This window comes from Sapajus apella, unplaced genomic scaffold (genome assembly GCF_009761245.1).
Source record: "Sapajus apella isolate SASKATOON/1434 unplaced genomic scaffold, GSC_monkey_1.0 scaffold205, whole genome shotgun sequence".
Taxonomy (NCBI): domain Eukaryota; kingdom Metazoa; phylum Chordata; class Mammalia; order Primates; family Cebidae; genus Sapajus; species Sapajus apella.
Genome location: NW_022437145.1, coordinates 483,727 through 499,426, shown reverse-complemented (window position 1 = coordinate 499,426; position 15,700 = coordinate 483,727). Strand labels below are relative to the sequence as shown.

At 42.6% G+C, this 15,700-nt stretch overlaps 1 protein-coding gene across 3 annotated transcripts in view; it reads left to right on the top strand.

Moving 5' to 3' along the window:
• The window catches only part of TCF20 (transcription factor 20), a 110,916-nt gene that overhangs the window by 64,748 nt on the left and 30,468 nt on the right, over positions 1-15,700 (top strand). The gene's annotated exons all lie outside the window — the stretch shown is intronic.

The window sequence follows — 15,700 nt, the reverse complement described above, 5'->3', positions numbered from 1 at the left end:
TGGCTGTAATTGTTTCTCTCACTTTTTGAATACATTATAATGTGGTTTTGTTTTTTGTTTTCAGACAGTTTCACGCCCTTACCCAGGCTGGAGGCCAGTGATGTGATTGTGGCTCACTGCAGCCTCCAACTACTGGGCTCACAGGGCCCTCCCAAGTAGCTGGACCATGGTTGCATGCCAGTATGCCTGGCTATTTTTTTTTTTTTCCTTTTTGTAGAGACAGCATGTCACTTTGTTGCCCAGGCAGGTTGGTCTCAATCTCCTAAGCTTAAGCAATCCTCCCACGTCAGCCTTCCAAAGTACTGGAATTATAGGTGTGAGCCACCACACTTAGCCTTTATTGTAATTTTGAAAAATCTTTGTTTCCTATTTTCTCTTTCTTGTTAGAGTTTCTTGAGGTGTCTTGATTTATATTTTTAAGAGAAAAAGATGTTTTTAAAAATGGTGTGAAGCTCTGTGTTAGAGTATGGGCCAGGCTTGTTGGCCTGTGGTCCTCTCCATAGAACAATAAGGCAGCCAGCCAGCATATAGGTCTTTTCTCTGAATTGAGTTTCCCAGAGGAAAACAAAAAATTTTTGTTTTGTTCCAGAGAAGAATCTTGAGATTTCCTGTCTAGAGTTGCAAGCTTGGCTGCCAGCATCCTAAAGCCAGGAGGAGAAGGGGATGGTAGGGTTGTGGGGATGGGAATATGGGCTCATCATTCAGTGTGTGGACCTTGACAGTCTCCCACCTGTTTTCAGTAGGTGAGGACAGTTACCTGGTTGAATTGAGTTAAGGATCTAACTCTTCTTTGAAACTCTGGCCTAATGCTCTGTTTTTCTGCCCTATGTTGCACCCTCACTTCTTGAGGCATCTGTGCCTCCCCAAGCTCTGTGCCATAAAGTGGCTGGCTTTCTAGTGGCTCCTCCACTGGACTCATCATTACTGTCTGCCTCCTTTCAGTGCACAGAATCTGTTACTCTTCATCTCTCCTATTTCCAGCATCCCATTCCTGGTGCTGTTATGAGTTTATCTTGCAAGTTTATCCACTTTTTTGTGGGAAGGGATCAGATGTACAACTGTATATTTAGTAGTCTACCATATTATTTATAACCGTCTGGCAAAAAGGAAGTGCCCGTAGACTATAGTAAAAAAAAAAAAAAAAAAAAAAAAAATCGAACGTGAAATATATATTGAAATTAGAACATTTTAATTCAGTCACGCAAGGACCTTGCCCTTTCCTCTTAGCATGCCCTCAACCCCCAAAATTATGGTCTTTTCTTTTTCTCTCCTCCTCTGTCTCCATTATTAACGTCACTGTTTAACTCCAAGTTTGAGGTAGAAGATTTACTTCTCCTAAGAAGTTTATATGCAGTGACATTTAAAAATGCCAAAATCCTAGAAGGATGTAACATTTAAGACCCTAAAGTGCAAAATTCTTTAGTCATATTTGAGCACTCAAAACAATACGTTAATTGTCTTACTTGTTTCCCAACTTTCCTCAGAAAGTCACAGTATTTGGTGGGATGTTTTTTGTTATTTTTTGAGACAGAATCTAGCTTTGTTGTGGGGTTTCACCATGTTGGCCAGGCTGGTCTGGAACTCCTGACCTCAGATCATCCATCAGTCTTTACCTCCCAAAGTGTTGGGATTACAGGTGTGAGTCACTGCACCCAGCCTGTTTACCACTTTTTGATGTGCATATGTGTATGCAACCATCTGACAAGTGTTTTTTTTATTTCAACATTTATTAACATATTCAGCACAGTTTTTATGTGTAAACTTTTAGGTATTCTGTAGCAATGATTGATAATCAGTAATCAGGCTAAATTTTCCCCAGCAAATTTCTAGATCCTGTGTCTCAATCCATGTCGTCTTTATAGAAAATAAAAGCCTCCCTATAATGATGCAACCACCATAGATCACAGTTAATTGCATCCCTGAAAGGTTGGTAAAACAGTGGGCTGCCTTTTAAGCTACCTAATCAGAAATACCTGTCTTCAGAAAGTGACTGTTAAGGCTGCCGTGGTGGCTCATGCCGCACTTTGGGAGGCTGAGACAGGTTGATTGCCTGATGTGGGTCACATGAGATCAGGAGTTCGAGACCATCCTGGCTAACATGGTGAAACCCCCGATTCTACTAAAAATAGAATACTTAGCCTGGCATGGTGGTGGTCACCTGTAATCCCAGCTACTCAGGAGGCTGGGGCAGGAGAATGGCTTGAGCCCAGTAGGCAGAGGTTGCAGTGAGCCAAAATTGCGCCACTGCACTCCATCTTAGGCGACTGAGTGGGACTCTGTCTTAAAAAACAAACAAATTAGGCTTGTGTCTTTGAGCTGATGTACCACTATGACTACTAGATCTGTTTCTAGCTTTTATTCTGCTTTTCTCAATGCATTCAAGGACAAATTAAAATTACACTAACTTGCCTTTTATTTAATTTGACAGATGATGTTTCAGTTGTCCAGGATACTTTGAGTCTAGTTTTATCTTAGTAGATTTTAGCAGATGTATTCAATTTTGGTCTTGCTTAATGAGCATGCCCTCAATCCTATCATGTAAGATAAAGCCACATATATTTTATTAGAGATCCATTTTGGCCTATGTATTTATCAGGTGTTTTGACAAGCATGATGTTATAATACAATAATAGAAAGTCCCCAAGAGGCATTGCTCCTCTCCCTGTGTCACACTGCTCTGAAAATTGCCGAAAATTAGAACATTCTATATTTAAAAATGGCCTTCACTTCCCTTCCTTTTTCCCTTCCCACAAGTGTGGCACTTGTGAATCATTCATTTCAGTGCAGTCCCCTTAGCTTCTGTCCAACATTGACCCCTGTTTGTTTGCCTTGGTATAATTGTGTATATGAATCACAGTGACCCCTGACATGAATGATATTACAGAGATAATTGCCTCTAAACGGGTATGGGTATAATTTGGTATTTACAAATCACCTTTGAGACACTGAGGAATGGGAACGCCTGCAGGGATGTGGCAGAAGGTGGGGATCTGGTGGCCGTGGATCCCTTGAGGCTGCACGCCCTACAACCCCCTTGGATAATTTTTAATCTTTTTTTTTTTTTTTCCAATCTGACAATGTATGTTAAAGAACTGGTTTTAGGTTATTTTTCTTTTTTCTTTTTGTTTTTATTTAGTGACGAGTCTTGCTCTCTTGCTAGGCTGGAGTGCAGTGGCACAATCTCAGCTCACTATAGCCTCCTCCCTCTGGGTTCAAATGATTCTAGTAGAGAAGAGGTTTCACCATATTGGCCAGGCTGGTCTCGAACTCCTGATCTCATGTGACCCACTAGCCTCAGTCTCCCAAAGTGCAGGGATTACAGGGGTGAGCCATGATGCCCAGCCTATTTTCTTAAAAATTTTAAATCAGTATATTAAAGATTATATTTAGGGTTTGGTTTTTTAAATTTTATTTAACTTTTGAGACAGGGTCTAACTCTGTCATCCTGTCTGGAGTACAGTGGTGTGATCTTGTCTCACTACAACTTCCGCCTCCTGTGTTCAAGCGATTCTCCCACCTCAGCCTCCCGAATAGCTGGGATTACAGGTGTGTGCCACTATGCCCAGCTAATTTTTGTATTTTTAGTAGAAATGAGGTTTGACCTTGTTGGCCAATCTGGCCTCGAACTCCTGACCTTAAGGAATCCACCCTCCTCAGCCTCCCAGAGTGCTGGGATTACAGGCATGAGTCACCATGCCTGGCCAATGTAGGGTTTATTTTTAATATAAGTTTAAATAACAGATAATTATTAATACGTCCCCCATCTAACAGACTCACATCTTTCTTAAATTTACTTTAAATTGTGATGAAAAACATATTTGAAAAATATAAAATTAATAGATAGCATTATGAAAATGAAAGCACGTATTAAAACATCACAACAGCCAAGTCAGAAAGGTACTCTGTCTAGTTTAACTGTAAAATAGAGCCATTAGTCTGCATGCTCCCTAAATTCTCAACTGCGTGTTCCATGAAAGTGGTGATTTCCAGAGCCTGGCAACTTGGCTGCTGTTCGCCCCCATCCTGGTGAAGCCTCCCTTCAACTCCTGTTCTCTGCTCCTAACTCCAGTACCTCACCCTCACCCCACCCCGACTCTTACCTGATTGTTTTTCCTGGGCATCTGCTACAGTGCCCTTTCTAGCATTCCCACACTCTCTTTCTCCATCTCCCCCCGCCCACCTGCCCCTCGCAAGCACTTGTTCTTTGTTACCACTGCTGGGACCCATCTTCCTTCCACACTCTCCAGGGGTAGGGCAGTGGCACCCTATTCCCCTTGCTGTTCCCATGGCTTTCAGTATATAGCAGAGAGTTGTATCTAATTTACCTGTTTTTCCTAACACTGTGTGGTAGATGTTTTTATATCACTATATAATGACGTTGACACTAAATTTCCAGAGAAAGGTTCATTTTCTTTCAGGATTTTGTCCAAGTTCTAAGGAATATTTTTATTCCAGACAGTTTTGCTCTTGTTGCCCACACTGGAGTACAATGGTGCGATATTGGCTCACCGCAGCCTCTGCCCCCCAGGTTCAAGTGACTCTCCTGTCTCAGCCTCCCAAGTAGCTGGGGTTATAGGCATGCGTCACCACATCTGGCTAATTTTGTATAATTCTAAGGAATCTTTTTTTTTTTTTTTTAAATGAGACGTTGTCTTGCTCTATCGCCAGCAGGCTGGAGTGCAGTGGTGCAATCTCAGCTCACTGCAACCTCTGCTTCCCGAGTTCAAGTGATTCTCCTGCCTCAGCCTCCCAAGTAACTGGGATTACAGGCATGCGCCACCACGGCCAGCTAATTTTTGTATTTTTAGTAGAGACAAGGTTTCACCATGTAGGCCAGGATGTTCTCAATCTCTTGACCTTGTGATCTGCCTGCCTCAGCCTCCCAAAGTGTTAGGATTACAGGTGTGAACCACCACACCTGGCCTTATTGTAAGGAATCTTAAGTGAAATTTTCAGTTCTGAATTTTATTGCATATATTACCTTATAGAATAAATCATGACAAATAGAAGGACTCAAATTTTACTATGATTTATTTCTTGATTTTTTTTTTTTCCTTTTTAGAGATGGAGGGATGATATGGGCAGCGTTACACTTGATTTTAAAGAAAAGTTTAGAAGGAGTATATGATTCTTTGAAAATGCCAGTAGGCCGGGCGCGGTGGCTCAAGCCTGTAATCCCAGCACTTTGGGAGGCCGAGGCGGGTGGATCACAAGGTCAAGAGATCGAGACCATCCTGGTCAACATGGTGAAACCCCGTCTCTACTAAAAATACAAAAAATTAGCTGGGCATGGTGGCGCGTGCCTGTAATCCCAGCGACTCAGGAGGCTGGGGCAGGAGAATTGCCTGAACCCGGGAGGCGGAGGTTGCGGTGAGCCGAGATCGCGCCATTGCACTCCAGCGTGGGTAACAAGAGCGAAACTCCGTCTCAAAACAAAAAAAAAAAAGAAAATGCCAAATCTGGGCAAGGTGGCTGATGCCTGAAATCCTAGTATTTCGGATCACCTGAGCCCAGGAGTTTGCAACCAGTCTCGGCAACATGGCGAAACTCTGTCTCTACCAAAAATACAAAAATTAGCCAGTTTCATAACCCAGTCTCTAAATAAATAAATAGATAAAAATCAAAAAATGCCAAAGGACCATAAACAAGAATATTGATAAGCCCCAAAACACAAGTCGTTATCTATTAATTACTCATCCCTGGGATGGTAAGATAGTTATTGCTAATCTGTTAAAAGAGCTAACAGCAAATAGCATGTAAAAGCAGGCATCCCTTTCAATTCAACAAATACCTGAGTCTCTACTGGAAAGCCAGTTGAAATGTGAAGTTAAACTGCTGTCAGGGAACTTTGAGGGTGACTCACCCTCAGCCTCGGCCCCTTAGCTGGTGTGTGGTTAGAGTAGCTCTATGTCAAACCTTCTGAACTTCATGCAGGAAGGTTTCTGTGATTCTACAGAAAGCAACGCATTGCCGCACCAAGGTCCTGCACTAGGACTTTGATTTTTCCAAAAGATAGGGCTTCCTTCATCCAGGAATCTCAAAAAAATGGAGGTTCCTCCTCACCCCAACCCCAGGCCAATTTTGTGGGACCCTCAGGGCCTGCAGCTGCAGATCAGTTTCATTCCATTTATTGGAAAAGCGTATGAGAAGGAAAAAGCAAGTCAGGTAAACACTTGCCCCAGAAGATCCTGGCTTTTGCTATTTTGCTCAACAGCTGTGTAATAGGGAGGCCTGGGAGAGAGCCCTAGAGTCACACTGCTTCATATGAATTCGAGGACTTGATGTTTATTTGCCGGGTCACTAGCTTAAGTGACTTAACCTCTGTGCTTCACTGTCCTCATCATACAAAATATGAAAACCGACAGCACCTACAGTAAAGAGGGATGCTAGGAGGATTAAATGTAATACTCTTTGGAAAGTGCTTAGAGCAGTATTTGGCACATTTAAACAGTTGAGATGGTTTCAGAGAAATGCGAACTGCAGACTGGTGTCCACCATCAGATGGTGTCCTCCCTCGTTGTTTTAGTAAAGGCGTGTTTTCATTAACAAGCTTATTTAGCACTCTGGAGCTCCTGTTGTAGTTCATCCTAGTGATCTTCCCAGGGATGTTCAGAACTTACTGTCTTTGAAAGTTGTCCTGTATGGAAAATAAACATTTTTTACTCTTGTTGGAAACTGAAGTTTTCGGGAGGGGGAAGGGTGGCAGGGTGTGAGATATTTCAGGGGGCGATATTAATTTATGTTTTATGAAATAGCATCAGCCAATATGAACACTCTCAGGAATTCTATCTCTCAAAGGAGAGGAGGCAAAAGGGAGGGAATAAAATCTACCTTGCATGTTAAGTAAAAGCATTAATAGCCTAGTGAGATGACAGAGTTTTGACAGTGATTATCTAAAGCCAAAGAAGAGAGTCTACATGGAAGTAAAGGTGGTTTTTTTTGTTTGTTTGAGACTGAGTCTTGCTCTAATTGCCCAGGCTGGAGTACAGTCGCACAATCTCTGCTCACTGCAACCTCCACCTCCCAGGTTCATGCACTTCTCCTGCCTCAGCCTCCTGAGTAGCTGGGATTACAGGCGCCTGCCACCATGTCTGGCTAATTTTTGTACTTTTAGTAGAGACGGGGTTTCGTTGTGTTGGCCAGGCTGATCTTAAACTCCTGACCTCAAGTGATCTGCCCACCTCGGCCTCCCCAAGTGCTAGGATTGCAGGCGTGAGCCACCGTGCCCGGCCTACAGTTGTTTTTTAAGGTAACTTTTTAACATGTCAGCACTAAAATGAGGCCAAAAATAAGAATTCTGAGTTTGTGTGGTATACCCTCAGAATGATTCAGGACAGACACTTCCCTGTAGCACTCCACCTCCTCCCCCAAAACAGTGAATATATCAAGAATATGTGAACTCCAGAGGGCTTATATTAGTCTGTTCTTTCATTGCTGTAAAATACCTGAGACTGGGTAATTTATTAAAAAAAAAAAAAAAAAAAAAAAAAAAAAGTTTAATGGGCTTAGAGTTCTGGAAGCTGTACAGGAAGCATGGTGCCGGCATCTGCTCAGCTTCTGGGGAGGCCTCAGAAAACTTACAATCACGGAGGGAGGTAAAGGAGGAGGAAGCTTCTTGCATGGCAGGAGCAGGAGCAAGAGAGAGTGAGCGGGGAGGGGCTGCACCCTTAAAAAAAAAAAAAAAAAACCCTATCTTGTGAGAACTCACTGTCACAGGAATAGCACCCCCATGATCCAAACACCTCCTACCAGGCCCTACCTCCAGCATTGGGTACTACAATTCAGCATGAGATTTAGTGAAGACACAGTCCCAAACCATATCAGGGCTCTGTTGTTTTGAAGGATTTAGCCTTTAATTTACAGGCAGTGCAAAACCACTAGTGATTTCTAAGTGTGTAAATCACATGTACAAGCTTCTGTTTTATAAAGGAAACTCAGGAAATAAATAGGGAGAGATCAGAAGCAGGCAGATCAGTTGAGACACTCTGGGATTAATTTGTGCAAGAGCTGATAAGGACTGAGTATCTGGTAGACATGGGAGTCAGAAGGATTGGATGGATCTGAGAAACGTTTTGGGATTCAAAGTTGATAGTTTTTTGTTGTTGTTGTTTTTGAGATGAAATCTTGCTCTGTCACCCAGGCTGGAGTGCAGTTGCACAATCTCCGCTAACTTTGACCTCCGCCTCCCGGGTTCAAGCCATCCTGCCACCTCAGCCTCCCAAGTAGCTGGGATTACAAGCATGCATCACCACGCCCAGCTAATTTTTGTATTTTTAGTAGAGATGGGGTTTCTCCATATTGGTCAGGCTGGTCTCAAACTCCCGACTTCAGGTGATCCACCCACCTTTGCCTCCCAAAGTGCTCGGATTACAGGCATGAGCCACCTGGCCCGGCCAAGTTGATAGATTTTAAACATTGACTAGATGGGGCGGGTTTGGGTAAGTGAGGAGACACAGAGGTCAAGGATGAAGTTGAGGTTTCCAGCTTCAGCAAGTCAGTGGATAGGGTTAGGGGTCATCAACATACCAGTAACCGAAAGAAGGGTTGAAGAAAAGAAATTTAGATTTGCATTTAATGTGTACTAGATAAGGAAATACTTGATACGAAGACAGTTCAGCCCAATATACATGTTGAGATCAGTCAACACTAGATTCTACTATAGCATTTTAAATAAAAACTGGCTGCTTTCTTTTAGCCTTTCAAATAGATGTAAACTGGTAAATTTTTAAATCCACGTTGAAAGAAAGTGGAGAGAAAAATAGGAAATCATGAGGTCTGTGGTTTTTTTTTTTTTTTTTTTGGAGACAGAGTACCACTCTGTCACCCAGACTGGAGTGCAGTGGTGCAATCTCGACTCACTGCAACGTCTACCTCCTGCGTTCAAGCAACTCTCCTGCCTCAGCCTCCCGAGTAGCTAGGACTACAGGTGTGCCCACCAGGCCTGGCTAATTTTTGTATTTTTAGTAGAGACAGGATTTCACCATGTTGACCATGCTGGTCTTGAAATCCTGACCTTGTGGGCCACCACGTCTGGCCTTTTTAGGCTTTTAAAATAATTTTCCCAAGATATTGATAATGTGGTGGAAAGCCAAGATTGTACTTAATTATACTGAGAAAGAGCACATATCAAACATTTTGATTGGTCTGAAGAAAACCTCTCTGTTGTACACAGTTGCACCCTATTTCCTCAGTTTCAGAATGCAGCTTGAGTGCCATGATGCAATGAATTGAGGCTAAGCAGAGTGCTTGCACTTTACTCTCTAGTAAAATGGGCTCTGAAGTAGGAGTTTTCCCTCTGCCCATAGGAAGTGGCAAGAAACACGGGAAGAGGCAGAAGAAAAGATAAAGTAGCCACAGGGTTTACATGAGGTGCTGGTACCATTCGTGCTGGTCGAGATTCCCAGTTTTACTTCTGAGTCATGAAAAAGACTTACGTATTTGCATAAAGGTAACAGTATTATTTATATTGTAAAACAAATGGAACTGTAAGTAAAAGCCACAATCCTGATACCCAGCGTATCTGCTCTTTTCCTAGATTTTGTCCATGTGCTGATGATTTAACTAGATGTAATAGTGTAATACAATCAGCTCCCCATATTCATGGGTTCTACATTCTTGGATTCCATCAACAGCAGATTGAAAATGTTTGGAGGGAAAAATTTCATCTATTCTGAATATATATACAGACTTTTTTCTTATTCTCTAAATGATACAGCATAACAACTTTGCATAACATTATTTACATCATATTAGATATCATAAGTAATCTCAAGATGGCTTAAAGTATACAGCAGGATGTGCTTACTACATAGAAATACTATGCTATTTTATATAAGAGACTTGGGCATCATGGAGTTTGGTATTGGCAGAGGTCCTGGAACCAGTCCTCCCTGGACACCAGGAACGACTGTAGTGACTGCTGACGTGTACTGAATGCTTTCTAAGCACTATACATGAATTATCACATTTAAACCTCAAACCAGCCCTTTTTGATGGGTCTCATCACACTCAGGTGAGAATGTTTGAGGTCCAGAGAGGAACCTGCCCAGGATTCAGACCTCATGAGTCTCCATCATCACACTATAAATAGAAGGCTGTGTTGCTTTTTTCACTTAATTTTGTAGTTTTAATTTTCATACTAATCTGTGATTTTTTTTTTTTTGTCTTAGTGTCAGTATAATGTAATTTATCCATGTATTGCACTTTTATCGAGGTGGTTTCCAGTGAATTTACTGCCTTTTTTTTTTTTTTTGAGATGGAGTTTTGCTCTTGTTGCCTGGGCTGGAGTGCAACAGTGTGATCTCGGCTCACTGCAACCTCCTCCTCCTGGGTTCGAGCAATTATCCTGCCTCTGCCTCCTGGTAGCTGGTATTACAGGCATGCACCACCGCACCCGACTAATTTTTTGTATTTTTAGTTGAGACGGGGTTTCTCCATGTTGGTCAGGCTGGTCTCCAACTCCCAACCTCAGGTGGTCCACCCACCTCAGCCTCCCAAAGTACTGGGATTACAGGCGTGAGCCACCGTGCCTAGCTCTAATTTATTGCTTTCTATGGAACGATAAACATCTTTATTATTTTTCTATTTAAAGAAAAACGTATAGCTATTGAATTGCTAGGTCAAAAAGGGACAACATTGTTACGGTTTTTGATAGGCATTGTCTTGTGGTTTAACCAGCAAAGGGCCATACCAAGGCATGAGCATCCATGAGAAAGATGAGCCCACATTTACTACTACCTCAATGGCGTTGGACCTTCTTTTAAAACTTTTAGTTCATTTTATTAGCGCTATTAATGTTGTTCCCTGTTAATTTTGTGTTTAATGTCCATTAGTTATTAATTTGGCATTTTATTATTTTCAATTTGTTTTTCTGTACCTATTTTTTCTAGCCAGAATCACTTCTCTGGAAAATTCAGATGTATGGAACTCCTTTCTTTAGGGGTGCCCCCAAATTAGGCATTAGTAGAGCTCTTAAAAAGTTTCTTATCTAGAAATTAGATGACGATAGAGGACTCTGAAGGATGAAACTAACTTTCCTGGAAATCAGGTAGACTCCTTGGTGGACACTATTCCTGGGAGCTTTTGAGTTAATGTGGGTTTGTTTTGTGTCCCCTCCCCTCTCAAGACTGAGTCTTGCTCTCATCCAGCCTAGAATACAGTGGCATGATTTCGGCTCACTGCAACTTCTGCCTCCCAAGTTGAAGCAATTCTCCTGCGTCAGTCTCCCAAGTAGCTGGGATTACAGGCGCATGCCACCACACTGAGCTAGTTTTTGTGTTTTCAGTAGAGTGGGGTTTCACCATATTGGCCAGGCTGGTCTTGAACTGCTGACCTCCTGATCCACCTGCCTCGGCCTCCCAAAGTGCTGAGATCACAGGTATGAGCCATTGTGCCTGGCCAATGTGATTTTAAAGGAAGCAAATATGGGCTAGGATCAGCCTTAGAAAATTGTGTCATGTGTTGGTTTAGTAAACATACGCTCCTGCCCATAAACTTATTGGTAGAAATTAAACTGAAGAGAAAAGTCAGCCCTATTTGATGCTGTCCAGGTAAACCTGTTAATAGTGGAGTGATTTTGGTTGTATGCACTTAAGAGCTGACCCTTAACTTGAAAGTGTTGGCAGCATACTGCTGTCAGTTAACATGCCTTATGAAAATAGAACTGAAGAACTGCTGCATAGGCAGATAGACAATATCAAGGTCAACAGAATAACAAATTTCCAATGGGACTAAAATCAGAAGTGGTGCTGGTCCCTTCTGATGGACTAGCACCACCGGTGGGATCTGGCAGTCCTGACGTTGTTCAACTTTGGAGGCATCTCATCTCTCTTACATGTTTCACTGAGTAACTAGTGGAAGTTTCTAGTCAAATGTATATTCATCTAATGAGTCTCAGGCTTGTTCATTGTGGCTGGCTCCCGTGTGGTTCCAGACTTTCAAAGCTGTGATTATGAACCTTAAAGCTTAGTTCATACAGATGTCAGGTGAAGGCCTCTGGTTTGCTTGAAAGTTATTTTTGTTTTTTTCATACAAAACTGGTTTGCTAGGATAATAGTGTAATTTGTTAGGATAAGTGTTAAGACAGTCACCAAAATATTCTGTTTGGTTGTTTCTAGGTAGGATTCCTTATTCAAGTAATAAAAACATACTAATGCTTTGAAAGGGCAGCCCCTCAAAAATGAAATGTATTTGTTTGCTGGAACAAGACTTTGTGTCTCCCTTCTCTTCAGAGAACAGGTCTGGGCATTTTAATCCACTGTTGTTTGTGAAAAGCTCATTGATTGAAAACCAGCTCACCTGTTACCTCATTCCCCAGGAAGCAAATGCTGCCCAGAGGCATTCCAGTTTTACCTGTTAAGCTACTTAGCACCCATGGGTCAGATCCTCCAAGTCATTCCAGTAGTGGCAGGTCCGAGTGCCTCCTCAAGGGCAGGACAGGGCCTTTGCTGGTTACACAGACCCAGCGGTATCCAGAGACTATGCAAGTGCTCAGCTAAGATGGAGCTGTTCTTGGTGTGACTACTAGCTTACCGGATTGTATTCCTCACTGGATAGGCTCCCCAAGGGCTGAGTTGGCCCCAGAGCTTACCCTAGTGCCTGGCATGGGGCTGATCAGTACAGGGTAAATTTGTGACTGTGACAGGTTCTTTCTTAAAGAGACACAATAGGAGCAATGTAATGTTTAGTGGAAGGAAGTGAGCCTTTGGATGCCATTTAAAGTATGTATGTTTAAAAGTATGTAATACTGGGCCGGGTGTGGTGGCTCACACGTGTAATCCCAGCACTTTGGGAGGCTGAGGCACGCGGACCACCTGAGGTCAGGAGTTAGAGACCAGCCTGGTTAACATGGGGAAACCTCATCTCTACTAAAAATACAAAAATTAGCTGGGCATGGTGGGGGGCACCTGTAATCCCAGCTACTCAGGAGGCTGAGGCAGGAGAATCACTTGAACAAGGAGGCAAAGGTTACAGTCAGCTGAGATCATGTCATTGCACTCCAGCCCAGTGACAAGAGCGAAACTCTGTCTCAAAATAAAAATATGTAATATTGGATATAATTTGTGAAAATGCTGGTCAGAATTTTAATGTACATATAAAAAATTAAGGAGACGTTAAAGCGTGTTTTGGTAGTGAGATTGACTTTATTTCCCTGTGCTACTTTATAGTTTTTGGGGAAAAAAAAGTGAATGGATGAGAAATGGATGACCAGCAGTATTCTTAATTTCTTGTTCATGTGGTTCTTTGTAAGGCACAGTATGCCAGGAACAGGTTCTGCCTTCATTATAGAGGGCATCTGTATGAGGTTTTGTTGTTCATGACTTTTAGTGTATGGGTCTTGTGACAAAAATATGAGTTGCCACCTGGGTGAATGTAATGCAACCTGAATGTTGAAGAAAACAACTCCTAAATCCCCACCAAACCTGTTCTCCCTCCGGGATCTCCCAAGAGAACAGGTTTGATGGGGATTCAGGAGTTGTATTTTGTTAATGTTAAGTCTGAGATGCCTCCTAGACATTCAAGTGCAGTATGACCATTTCAGAATGAAGGAATTTCCTATGGATAGTTTTTTTTGCAGATAAAAGTAGCCCCAGCTTAGGTTAACTGAGCACTTGCATAAATGCTGGGAGGCATGGTGTCTGAATACCATGAGCACTGTAAGCTTGGAGAAGCTGCCCCGAACTCAGTCAAAGGGAAGGCTGAGTCAGTAAGGCCTCAGAGGCCTGCACTGTTCATGTGGCACTCGGGGTTGCCACTGTTGGAGTGACTTGGGGTGTTTGAAGCATGAGTGGCAGGAGAAATGGATAGGCACATATCAAGAATCACACCCTGCAGCTTTGCCAATCTGCTCCACCATGCCCTATGAACCTTACAGTCTACCAAGAGCACTCTCTTAGTTCTCTGCTCTTTGAACAGCCACTTTGCCTGGCTTCCTCAGTAACACCACCTACCCCACCACCAACCCCAACCCCACACTCTCCCAGGCAGAAGCAGAGTCATGAGTATTTAGGTCTCTCACTGTAGGCAAAGTGACAACTTTTTCCTTCACTAGGGTGCCTCAGGACAGGGATAAGTGTTAAGCCTCTCTGATAGAGACTGAGGAACTTCATGCAAGGCAGCCATGTTTGCTGATAGCTGTCTGAATCAATTACTGATATTTTAGCTTCGCTTCCTGGAAGGGCAAGGCTTTCAGCAGTGCTGTAGAAACCCTACCTCATTAAAGCACACCATCTCCCAGCAATGGAATCTCACTGATTTGCTGATCCAGGATTCTATTCTCTCAGACCTACCTCATCTCATCCCTCCTTTGGCGAAAAAAAAAAAAAAAAAAAAAAGAGTTCGTTTAAGGTGAATATACCAACAAAATCTTGTTGCTCAGCTCCAGAACGCTGTGTTTAAGATCTTCGAAATTAGCTCTAGAGAACCCCAGGAAATGATCCAGCCACATAAAGTCTAACCTTTCCCGTGGACCCCCAAGGAGCTCTGAGACCACCAGCAAACACTAGTTGTTGCCTTTACTTCCTTAATTTGACTTGGGAATTCTGAAATCCCTTAGTCATTGGTATATTTTCAGACAATTTCAAAAATCTGCCCAGTCCCATCCTCTACATGTTGCCTCTTTCTAATCTCACTCATGAAACAAAAGTCATGGGATGGAACCACCTTTTATTAAATGACCACCGTGCTGCCCAGAGACAAGGGCCCGAAGGAGAGCACCAAGGCTCTTGAATTTACCAAACAAAGGGTCCTTGTTGGCAAAGAGTCATAATTACAGAATCTTACAGGTCATATTTTATCCTTCATCCAAACGTCTGTCAGAGTTAGCTTCTTGGGAAACTATAACGTCAACTTAGCCCCTCAGCCCAATTTCTTACCCTGTAAAATGGGATTAATAACTGGACGGCCTTGTCCAGTTGTTAGATAAATGAAATCTGTCCTAACAAACAATAGACACTTAAGTCTTGGGGCTGGGCCTGGTGGCTCACACCTGTAATCCCATCACTTTAGGAGGCTGAGGTGGGAGGATTGCCTAAGCCCAGGAGTTTAAGACCAGCTTGGGCAACGGAGTGAAACACTGTCTCTACAAAAAAATAAACTAGCCAGGTGCAGTGGCATACACCTATGGTCCCAGCTACTAAGGAAGTGGAGGCAAGAGGATTCCGCTAGCCAAGGAATTAGAAGTTGCAGTGAGTTCTGATTGCTCCACTGTGAGTATAGCGGTATAATCAAAGCTCACTGCAACCTCAAACTCTTTGGCTGGATGAATGAGTGACAGAGTGAGACCCTGTCTTAAAAAAAAAAAAAAAAAAAAGTGAAGGTGGAGTTGTATTGAGGGGAATTATTCAGGATTTCTCAACTTGGTTATATTACTTCCAGATCTCTGTTTTCTTCATGGAGACTCTTGGAGTTTCCTTCTCCCCGCGGCCCCCCCCCTTTTCTTTTTTCCTTTTCTGTTGAAGTAAGGATTGGATTCTTGCTCAAGAGTATCTTCCTGCTCAGCAAGAGCAGGAAGTTAGGAATCTTCTGAAACAGAAATGTAGAAGAAAATTTCTACATCCATGAAGATGAATTGAATCAATAGTTCTTAAACTTTCTTGAGCATAAGAAACACCCAGGATGCTTCCCATTCAGTATCTTCTGGGATAGTGTCCTCAGGCTGCATATTTTAATTCAAGCTGGGGACCATGCTGGTGCAGGTGGC